This window comes from Osmerus eperlanus, chromosome 6, assembly GCF_963692335.1.
Source record: "Osmerus eperlanus chromosome 6, fOsmEpe2.1, whole genome shotgun sequence".
NCBI lineage: Eukaryota > Metazoa > Chordata > Actinopteri > Osmeriformes > Osmeridae > Osmerus > Osmerus eperlanus.
This window is the reverse complement of record NC_085023.1, coordinates 16,808,605-16,820,932: the sequence shown is the minus strand read 5'-3', so window position 1 is coordinate 16,820,932 and position 12,328 is coordinate 16,808,605.

Sequence of the window (12,328 nt, the reverse complement as noted above, 5' to 3'; positions counted from 1 at the left end):
GTGGTTTGGGGAGTGTTTAAAGTGAAGGAAACTAGAAACAAGTTGCAACCTTAGGATGTGTAGGACAATCTTGAAATGGAAAACTTAAATAGGAAGGAGTAGCTGAAATGTTATTTGGACGATGGCCTGCATAAGAGAGAGACTGTGTTTGGTTTCTCATTGAGAGTCACCAGCAGGCTCATTGTGATAAGAAAATAAGTCTAATGTTACCTGATCTTGTATAATGTGGACCAATTACCAGTCCATTGCACTTCATTACAGGACTATAATAGGGTCGGGGTCAGTGCTCCACTTGGAGTGGCTGAAGAAAATTGAGTCGTCATTGATAATATGATAAAAAGTGACAGTGAGAGGCCCTTCCAACAAATTATTGAAATTTACAGTTGATAGGGAAACACTATAACCTCATTTGGTAAGCAGTTGGCGAGCACTTCGGCAAAGCATGTCCTCCAACACAATGGGACGCCTATGGAGAGAAATCTAAAACGATCAGAGAATGGTTCTATCTAGGGCTCATTGGAGTGTAGTGGCTTTTTAATTTCCATTCGAACCAGGCCACACAGAGGAATCTCATCATTTATACTATACTGTATATTGTAGATATTGTTTTTATTTTCTTATAACATGTTGTAACTTATTTATGACCCCAATTGGTACAGTAACAACATTTTCTTAGCACTGTCATTCTTTCATTTTGTGTCAGAATGTGGTGAGGGTTAGCACAATGTCAGAAGGGCTTTAAACTATTCTAATATTCCTACATGCAGTTGGAATACTGAGGGAACCTTTTGTTTGCCTCCATAAAGCAGCTCCATTTGTAGGCCTTGAATAAATAAATCAAATAAACCCAGACATACATTTTCAATCCATCAAGGTAATCAGATTCTGTTTACCTGAATTGGAACTATTCTAAAATGTTATTAAAAACTTAAATGGAGTTTAGGTTCTGAATAACTACGCACAGGAAATGATGAGCAAACAGCAGGATAAGATTCCAATTACTATTAAACAAGCATTGCATTGACTAGTAAAGAGAAAAATAGCACTGTCATTCTCTTCAACAGACACTCCCAATTGACAAGTGTCCTCATAAGGGACCACAAAAAAATGCAGTTTGCAGGCTTTTAAACATGAGGTTGAGGTGGTCATTGGCAAAGCCATATAAAGATAAGTGTGTCTCTGAAGGGTCTTATTTCAATTGACCAATTTTCTCAAGAGATTTGACCTGCTTTCACTGAATTGTTATTTTATGTTTTCACTTGGTAGAAAGGTAGTAGTAGCTTGCAATCATTACAATATCATGTACATTACTGTATATACTCTAGCTCCATAAAAATGTGAAATTCTGTGGATATAACTACTGTACTGTAATAGTCAAGTGGCCTGTTTGTCTTGGGTTATATTATTAATTACATTTACATTTCATTTACATTCAGTCATTTAGCAGACGCTCTTACCCAAAGCGACTTACTGTAAGTACAGGGACATTCCCCCCGAGGCAAGTAGGGTGAAGTGCCTTGCAAAGGACACAACGTCATTTGCACGGCCAGGAATTGAACCAGCAACCTTCGGATTACGAGCCCAATTCCCTAACCGCTCAGCCAACTGAGTCCTATATTGATACATATGCATGATGTTCATAACAAACATTCTCCATTCTACTGTAGTAGAAGGGCAAAAATAATGAGACAACCTTCTATCAAACTCGACCTTTGCTTGGAGTTCTTTCATACATCATAAGTTAAATCAAGCAGCACCACTATTATAAATAATACAATTATGTTGAAAGATTGCCATAAAATAATTTATGAATAACTTTGACAACCAAATCTTGTGTATCTAAATAGGCAATATAGTGAATACATGCTTCATTGATCAAATATGTTGAGGCACATGACTTATCAAACCAGTATCTTAAACTATTATTTAAAGATCATTTTGCTCTCATCTATTGTCTCTGCTTGGCTGAAATCACTTGGACACGATAAGACACTCAATTGGTATGTCGGCTTGGGCTACATTAATCATGCTGTCCAGCAGATAATTCCTGTTTTATTTATTTATTTTTAGCCCTGTGCGTGTCTGCTTGGAGATAATTGTTTCATTAGGATAGATTCTTAAATGGGTGTCCCTTTTGTAGAGAAAGATGATTATTGGTAATGTCTATGGGTAGTTAACATTCAATTATTTAAGTTCCGCAATAATAAATATTAGTATTTCCTTTTTGTTTGAGAATACAAATATGAGTCAAATGCCATGCCTGATATTGTCCCATTACCAGCATTAGCAGTATTACCAAAATAGAGCACAAGAGGTCAGAGTTCCACCACCAATGCAGTTCTGCAGGAGAAATGTGTGCCAGACATAAAACCTGTAAAGCTTTTGCTTATCACACAGGGCGATGTCTGGGAATATGTGTAGTGAAATAAGTTTTCTTAAACATTGTTACAAATTAAATTAACAGTGTGATGGTAAGGGTGACAACAGTGTCATTTAAATTATTCTCCAATGTCAGGAGGAGTGAGTCATTTTAGCGAGTAGTTATATGTCACCGATGACTAAATGGATACATTCCACTGATAACAATAAATATTTTACCGCTGACCAGAAGGACATAATTTGCATTAATGTCCAGATACCAAATAAGAAAATCATTAAATAGAAAAATCTAGAAATCACATGCAGTAAGTGCTGTACTTTGTGCCTTATGTCAAATATACTGTGCAGCAAAATATACGACAGTATAGTCAGCTAATGTTGCATATTGTTTATCTGTTTTCAAATACCAGGTAGCAAGCCTAACACATCATAACAAATAGTATAGATGAACCTCTCATCAGTGTCTAATTATGTTGACATAAAATAAGTCTCTTTAACAGAGGTCATCCATTTCAGGCAACCTAAAAGGTAAATGTGCTCTTCAAACCCTTTAGAGATATATAAGCTAATATGATGTCTCCAGTTGCTGTCAATAGACTGCCTGACAAGTCGCCCCTTTTCTCCTCCATCATTGACAACATAGACACACAGAGGATTACCAGGTAAATCAATAAACAAGGTCTGAGAGCGCAGGGCTTTGACAGCTGATACCACCACTCAGTGCTATCTCTGATGCCTGCACACAGCGGGATCGCTAAAGCCTTGTAGTAATTGCTGCTCAGTACTCTTGGAGACAATGGTTGTCTAGAGACCTATGCTAAGTCTAGCTTTAACCCTACCGATCCTAGTATATGGATCTACACCACATCAACTGTCAGATTGCCCCTCTCTTGTACCACGCTGTACAGTAGGTTAATTCCCTTTATTCAGTTTGACCATATTGTTGTACTGCTTGGTTGAATTTGCCAATAAGTCTGTCAAACCCGGTGAAAAAATGTATTACATGTTGTTCTATATGGTTAGTCATAGTACTGTTTACTGTAAGTGGTGATGAATCTCAGTAATATATTGTAATACATTGTGACCTAGACTAGATTTGCTTGCATTTCCCTTGACTTTGGCTACTTATTTACATTTCATTTTTAGTTGGAAAGTAGATCTCTAACTAGCAAAGGACATGGAACAAGAAGAGGCAACTGTCGACCAGACAGGACAGCATTTCCCTCTCCAGTTCTTAACAAGCATAGTAATACATCAGTCAAAAGCAATAATTTTACAATTAATGAAATTCCAATTTGCCTTCAGTGCATTTCACATTGACATTTTCCACATTGCAACAGTGCTTTGATAAAGTTTTTAAATGCAAAAACGCATCTAACAGGCTAAAGACCAGCCCGGGTGTCAGTGTGCCTTGCAGAGGACTATGGTACTTAATTTTATCACCACGTGCCAGGGGCAATAGAAGCCTGAATGTTAACATTGGCTCCATTTTCATTATCACCATATGATTATGGATTTTACTGCATTTAGCTGATAATACAACTAGGAGCTCACCTTAAAAGAAGTTGCTGCAAGGTTTCATTTCTGCCCAAATGAAATTTTCATTTGACAAACAAGTATAATTAGGCTGCACTTCTTGTTCAGTGTCAGTCTGTTTTCTGATTGAACTTAGACCAATTTGCTGCCACTAAATGAGTTTGAATAATTTCCATTCTGAATGTCTCGAGGACATTAGCTTTGGGATTGTTAAGTGGCAGCATGCTTTTTGAAGTTGCTGATTATTTGATGCCATCCCCTCTCTACCTATACGTTTTTGAGCTTACTTCAAAGTTAACAAGGAAAAAAACTCCCATACCTTAGAGTACAATAAGAACTTAAAAGTGGTTTTTGCCAGGTCTGGAAGGCAAAGTGAAAATGACTTTAATATGTGTGTAATACACTTCGTTAGCTTCAATGCTCTTTGCACCTTCACTTTATTTCTTTCATGCAACCACTTTCATTGTACTGAACAAGTGGATTTGTTTCTGTTGAAACTGTACACTTAATAACTCATAAAACAGTATCAGTTTCATTAAAAAGTAATACTTAGTAATTACAAATTAATAAATTGTGAACCTTCATGTGCACTCAAGAACAACTCCAGTGGTAGTATCATGTTAATTGATAGTGTTTCAGTCTTTTAGCACTATTATTGACATAATGCAACCTTGAAAAAACTATTTTCAATCACAGATGCGTGTTGTGGTAATTCAGAAAATCAATCGTAAAAAAACGGATAGATGTCTTTCAAATACATATTTCTAAAACTAATGGCATATATGAAATAATTCCATCACATGCAGAAATGAAGAGACAATACTTGTTGACTTACATAAAGAAATGTTTGCCTTTTAAATGTTCAGATAATCTTATTCTCAATATGGTTTGTTGTCAGTCCTGTTGACATTTACTTCAGACGACACAAGCTTTCACTTTCATGGAGTGATTATTTTAGGCTAATAAAATAAGTGTAAATATATTAGTGAATAAATAATGTTACAGATTACCTCCTTTCAATGGGGCACTAAGCCCTTGGCTTAGCACCACAAGATGAGAAACTGTTGAAAAGCGGGTCACTACGGATGGCAGGGAAGAGTGAGGTTAGTTGTGTTTTTTTCTCTCCAAATGGATTTCCAGTTGACCTCAAATCTGAGTAACAGGTATTTTAGTAAGACTAATCTATTCATTCCCAAAAATATGAGCACCAGTGCAATGGAATTGAAAGAGAGTAACAGAGGGAAAGAGTGAGTGAACGGGTAGAGGGATCACAAATAAAGCAGGGTGTAGGATGGATGAAAGGCACTGCGGATTTTGACAATATGATTACTTAGTAATGGGTAAAAAATGTAACTAAAACTTACGAAGGAAAAGGAGTAATCCAATAAAGAATATTATGTCTGTGACATTTATCAAACAAAAAATGGTAACTTGGTAGCAAAGGTAAACCCAACACAGATATTTCTAAAGTGAAAACCACATTCATTACCTTATGATGAATTAGAACAGGAGAGTGACACACGTAAAGAGTACGAGTGCAGCTCTTCAGAGGCAAAGAACTCAAAGCTTTCTTTATTGAGTGGGGACAATTTAGGTTTACAAAGTAACCTAACAAGTAAGTCAGTGCAGAACCTGTGGCCAAGATAGCTGTCAATTTGTCTGAGAAATGCTGAAAGAGAATGTAAGTTTGAATCTGAGCAAAGTGAGTTAAAATGAGAAGTCTACCATTCTCTGTACATTGAATGCTTTTGGAAGGAATTTCCACGCAGTGAAAGTTTCTGTCATAGCTAATGGCACATTGTTTTCGGAGAAGAAAATAAACTGCAGGAACGTTATTTTGGTATGAGTGCTCTCAAAGACACCTTGATGAAATGTGCCTAGAGTGTCTACCAGTAAGGCCTAAACATCAATTGGTTTACAAAGATGCCTTTTGTTTTTGAATAAGAGAGTGGGAAGTACTCTAAATGCCAAAACCGAGTGATGATGCTCTTCTCCCATGCCCTGGGACTAGGAGACCACAAGCACACATGGATGCTTGTAATGAAAATGAACATCTTATAGGGATGGATGAAATAAACAGCTTTGTAGTTCAAAGCAAAAGAAAGTGCATTCACCAACAAACTGCAACTTTTGCTTAATTACAACTGTAAAGATTATACAGCACAGTATATATCAAGTAGGTTACCCACTTTTAAACCACTTGCACAGTTTGTACAAATATTTGAAGGCTTTTAAATGGTTAAATATATAAAGACTATTAATATCTGAAATGACAACATATGCATTCTACTGTGTATAGCAGTTTGGGAATTTTGAAAAAACAGTGCAGAGCAAATTTACAAAGTTCACAAACTAATTAGAATAAGTTGGAAATGCATTGTAGGCTTTCTTGGCAAGAATCTAAAAAAATCAAATCTGTTAAACCACTCAACTCACAAAAGCTAAGTAATAAATCCAAAATCTGATTTGGTATCTACAGTTCACAGTATGCATGCATCCCTATCCAAAACAGAGCTGCTTTGTGTTGGCAGCTGACACAGTTTCTGCATTGCTCTACTGTCATTCGAAATCTCTGCTCCAGACCACTAGGGGTTTGTGCATAAAGGAGGACAAAGCAGCGGCCATTGTATTGTCTTATAATAGTTCTAAACAAGCTGTCTTTAAGGATATGTACTGTTAAGAAGGCCATCATAGTTGTGAAAGTTATGAGAAGCAGTCAGTTTGTTTCTTACAATCTTGTACATTGGATGGATGTGTCCAAAGATAATGGGACCAGCTGAACCACTGATCCATTGTCCTCACTTAAGACAGTAGAAATAATTTTGAAGCCTTACATTCGGACATCCTATTCCATTAAAAATTGTATTTACCATTGATTAAGAGAGGTAATACTGTGGGTCACCAATTTGCTTTATCAACCTACCACCATTCATGCAAATCCCCTTGGATATACTGTGTTACCTACGGTTGGACCCCGCTTACAAATGACAACACAGTGGTTGATTGACATGTGGCAGCTGAGTGTTTGTTGATATCAGTATGTTTTCCTTCTTTGAACAACTGATCTGTAAAGGTACACATAAAGGCCCTCCTTCAGCAATGTACACAGAGCACTTCTATTTGAGTACATAAAAATGTCCCCCTGCAACATTAAACAGCGTGGAGGAGGAGAGCTGGGAGGAGAGGGGGGCACCGGGGGACTCAAACAAACGTTGGAGAGTGGTAAGTTTGCATTGCCCATACCAACAAGCTCCTATCTCATTAACAAACCACTGAAATAAAAGAGTGCTTTTTTGGCTCACAGCTATAAAAAAAAATTATCATAGTGATGATGTTCCTCAGCCGTCAACATAGCTGCGATAACGTTGTTTGATGATGACTTTCCCATGAATGTTAAGCAGCCGCCGCGGCGAAGGAAAGGAGCTTATCAGTGCCTAATGCCCATCTCTAATTCCTGCCCTTCTTGAACCAGCCATTTTCTAACAGCGTTAACTGTCAAATTTACATCCCGTCTTAATGCCACTAAAGAGTACCGGGATGAAGAGTAAATGACAGCAGTGTAATGAGGAAGGAAAGGCATTCCTCTCCCTCTCTTTCTCTAAAGGCAGGAGATTTTCACAATCTGAGAGTTTTTTTCTCTCCCTGTGCTACGAGGGAGAGCTTACCTGAAAACTTTGCTGCAATAGAGCAAAATTAGAAAGATGGATAGTAGGTGCTGAAGAAAAAAAAAAAGATTTTACAGCTACATAGCATACAGGTGAATGGAAAGCATATCATTGTACATGAAGTGGTATCTGCACCCATAGTGTGGAAGATAATAATAAACTGATAATCTTATATCAACATCAAACATTGATTATGGGATGTGTCAGGCATACATGTCCTCATACATTACCATTGTTCCCAGGGTTGTTTTTATTGTTAAATTGTTTTACAAAATATGATGCAGGTAAGGTTATATATTTATTAAGATCATTTGCGTATTGGGAGATTATGCCAAGAGATGCCAGGTGGAAGGGAACTTTCAGCTGAAGAATCTGAGAGCAACATTATGTACTGCAGCTTGATGGGGAAAATCCTTGTGAGCATGGTAGTATTACCATGGTTACCATGGTGAAACAGTGAAATCCTACTGTGATGTGGGTCATCAATATGCTGCAGATGTTGCCCTCTCAAGATAGTCCTCACAGACAAATCTCCTTGTCCTCTGAACTTTCACAGCCCCCTTCAAACTGAATGAAGAGGGCCCCAGGACTTGACATTATTTGTCTAGGCTGCTCATTACCTGGAATGCAACAATTTAATGAACGACATTTTCACATACTAAAATGAAAGAGATGAAATCAGTTGACTGACCATTTTAATTTCCACTCTCCAAATTGCTATTGCGTCTATTAAGTAAATTAAAAATGTAGAATAATTGTCAAACAGAATATCAACTCTACCATCCTAAAGACAATGGAAATAGAGCAAGTTGCTGAATGTTAATACCTTTGTTGGAGATATAAATTAGGTTTGAATTAATAGGTTGTAACCTTTGACCATTATAAAGCAATTTATTAAATATATTCTAATTTCTGACATCAGAGAGAATGGTTTTAACTCTATACTTCCCGCATGACCGTGATTTACAATACTCTGGGTCAATAGATGAGTATAATGGAGTAGTAGTGGTCATTCTGCTGGTATTATACTACAACATTAGGTACTTCATGATATGTATGAAATATGTGAGTCTTGGACACTGAGTACAAACCAGAATACAAGCATGACCACAGGATACAATCTGAAAAAGGGAGATCTGGGATCATGTTTTACTCTTGCTAATTATGTGATTTATAGTTTCTTACAATCATTTCATCAATTAGCCTTCTCAGCGAGTGTGCTGGCCTCTCTGAGAATGAAGGCTCCACACTCATTGCTCCTCTTATTCAAATGAGACTAGTTGAAAGTTTTTCTATGCCTGCATGTAATTTAAGATGGCATTTAAGCTTCTTACCCTAGATGCTATCACCTAAATTAATTCATCAGGTAGTATTTCCCATTATTTAAAGGCATTATTTTATGTCAAGCAGGGTAATGGAATGATTACAAGGCCAGGCACACAAATTAGCAGCAAAATGCAACATTCTCTGCAGTGTAAATGGTACATTAAGCAGCTGGAAATTAATGAAAGGTACTGTTTTACGCATTAACACATCAGAGAGAGAATAATATGAATCTTCTTTTGTGGAGTAAACAGACTGTAGGTCCAAATCCTTTGTTCATGCTGTAATTTCATTGCAAGTGAGTGGAGTTATTTTCCTTTTTGTTTTTAATTCCAGACTCAATCAGTGAGAAGGAAATATCCATTGTGTTCTTCTTTTAAGGAAATTGAAAAACGGGTGGAAGAAAAGGTTCCAAATCCTATCTTGTCTGTTATAATCAACCATGTAAGTGAACCTATGAATTCATAGTCCATTTCATCTAAGGAAACTCTGTCCAGTAGGGCAAACTAACCATGATTAAATCTCAGCCCATCTGATTGGAGTCTGTAAAGATTCAAACTGAGCTTAATTTCATGCTGATCTGGTTGCCTCCAGTGAACTCATCCAAAAGGCAGAGCTATAATGATTTGGAGAGAAATGTCAAATACAAAACATTGTCAAATAAAGTTGGAATGAGTAAGGAGTCCTTACCTCTGATTAAAAGTATTTTCTTAAAAGGTATTATTTTATCACCCACAGATCAAACGAATCAACATCACAAATTAACAATGTGTGTCTTACATAGTTCATGGTTTTGGCATTAAAATTAGATACAAATTGCTGTCTAGTCCTATGGTTTATACTGCTAATTTGATGGTGGCTTGCACATATGTGGAATAAACTTGTATCTACAGCAGTTTGCCTTGGTTGAGATTTGCCTTTGGGCATTGTGGATTTGACACTAGAGTGCTGATGAATCTCATCTATTTAATGTGTTTATGCTGGCTAAGCCCTGAAAGCTTATTGCTGTTCAATGGACTGCTGCAAAGTTACCTAATTTCCCCTCTGATCCTCTGTTTCCCCTTGCCTTGTTTGGCCTCTTGGCATGCATGGGTCTCCACTGAACAAGACATTTCCTGCAACCAGTAAAACAGTGCAGATAGTGTCTCAAAGACTTTTACTACCTGAAACAGAACAAACGTTGATGGACACACATAAAGACAGGCGAAAAGACAAACAGACAGATATTGGTGCTTTTGCTTCCAGGACTGTCTTACCCATCAACGTTTATCCCCTTTTACAAGCTTTTCACAGTAAGGGCTTTATACTTATCTCCACTGCTCGCTCCCGTCATCTACCTCATCCACTAACCAATAGTACTGTCTATGACAGCTAACACCCAGTATTAATTAAAATGTCATGCCTCCAAATCAATATTGTGAAACAGTTCAAACTCAACTCAACATAACTGCTGTGATACGTGCTTTTGGGTGACAGGTGAGTCAAAAGAAAGAAATATAGGAGAATAGCAAGATGGAATTATCCAGGGTGAACACGTTACATTCAAATGTATGACCCCCTATGTGTAACTTCATCTCTCACAATTACAAATTATACACACTGTCATGTGAGCCTACTCTGCTGTGCTAAACTGACACATCCATAAGTCAGCACTAACAGACCAAGGAGTTATAGGTGCAAAAACGTTTAGCTTAAGTTCTCTAACTGCTGTGTGTTAACACTGACTAGACACTCATTTAGGAATTTGGCTGTCAGAAGGGAATAGATCTGAGCTTTTAAAATAGGATTTATCCATTTAGTCATGTTAACTTATGTTTGATTATTAATTTATTTAAATTATTGTCAGTATTAGATCATGGCTTTTTAGAAGGATAATTTGGTATACTTTACACAACATTTTGACCAGAACATTCTGAGGTAAGCCAAGGGCACCAATAATTCCATAGAAAAAGTATATTAAGTTATTTAAATATCAAGAAACAAGGACACATATTTTACAGGTACAAAGATTGTCTATTCACTTTATCTTTTCGATTCGTGCCATTACCATTTTGCATGGATGCACATTAAAAGATGGTGGGGACCAACACTCAGAAAATATGCTAAAACTAGATATTACTTTTTTTTTTTTTACTCCTTACTATGAAGATAACTCACCATTAAGTGCACCCACATTTGAATGTGTTTTCACCTGTGAACTCTACAAAATCATCCTGCTTCAACATTACATATGAAACCAAATAAGCTCTGTTTAAAACTTTCTCTTGACTCGTTGAAACACCATTGTTCAAAGGCTATGCTCAGGATATGGATAGAATGTGACAAATTCTGTCAGAGTAAATATGGTTTAATAAATGAATTAGCTTCATAAATAATGGCTGTAATGACATTTTAGGGGACAATAAGCCTAAGCGTTGTCAGGAAATAGTTGATGTATGAGTTTCATGCCTCAGCGGTTCCTCAAAATGAATAGGCTTGGGAAGATAGCTAGGGCCTGCAACCAGCCTATTTCCTAGAATTATCTACTTGTTGTCAATTTGCACAGTGGAATTACACATGCAAATTGAACTGCCTGCACAAACACCACTTGGAGATGATAAAAACAAATTAACAAAGGCTATAGAAGGAGGATTTATTTCACTGGCTAACCCAGGTCAAGCAATACATGTATTTGACGATTGTGTGTACCCAATTTTGGTGTAATTATATCAGCAAATTATTCTTTGTAATCTTATTTTTTTTCCCAACCTTCTCCTTACACACATGATTAGCTTTCTTCGTATCGTCGCAAAAACAATTCTGCTTGGTACCCTGTCAGGGTAACACTGCATAATCTGATATGGAGTTCCTTTTACTGCCTTTTGCAGTATGAGATATAACTTTCAAAGTAGCTTCATACAGAAGAGGGTGAAAGGTCGAAGGTTTAGTGATAAAGTACTGGCTAACGCTGCACACAGATACACATAGTGCAAGTTAGAATGTAAAAATGTATCACCTCTTAACATCATCCCTCATATTCGGCAGGAAATTAAGAATCCCTGGACCTCCACGTTTGCTATTAGATATCTCATTTACTTTGTACACACAGTGCTAATCTGCACTAATGAATTCTGCCACCCCAAGCCAGATCGAGATGACTTAAAATTATTACCACTTTCACAGATATGCCTTTCCTCATTTGAGGCTCAATTTGGCTAGCTCGCAAAAACAGTCTGTCACACTAAGATACTAATAATTAGGGGTTTAAGATGATTAGTTTATCTCCCTGCTCTTACAGTCCTGCCTCTTATCCACCATGGCCAAAACTTAATAAGAGGCTCCAAGTTTTAAACAGCCAACTCCAAATTACTAAGAAATGATGGAAATAATGAACTGGAGCACATGCCAAAGAAATGGAGGGAGGGAGAGGGAGAGGGAGAGGGAGA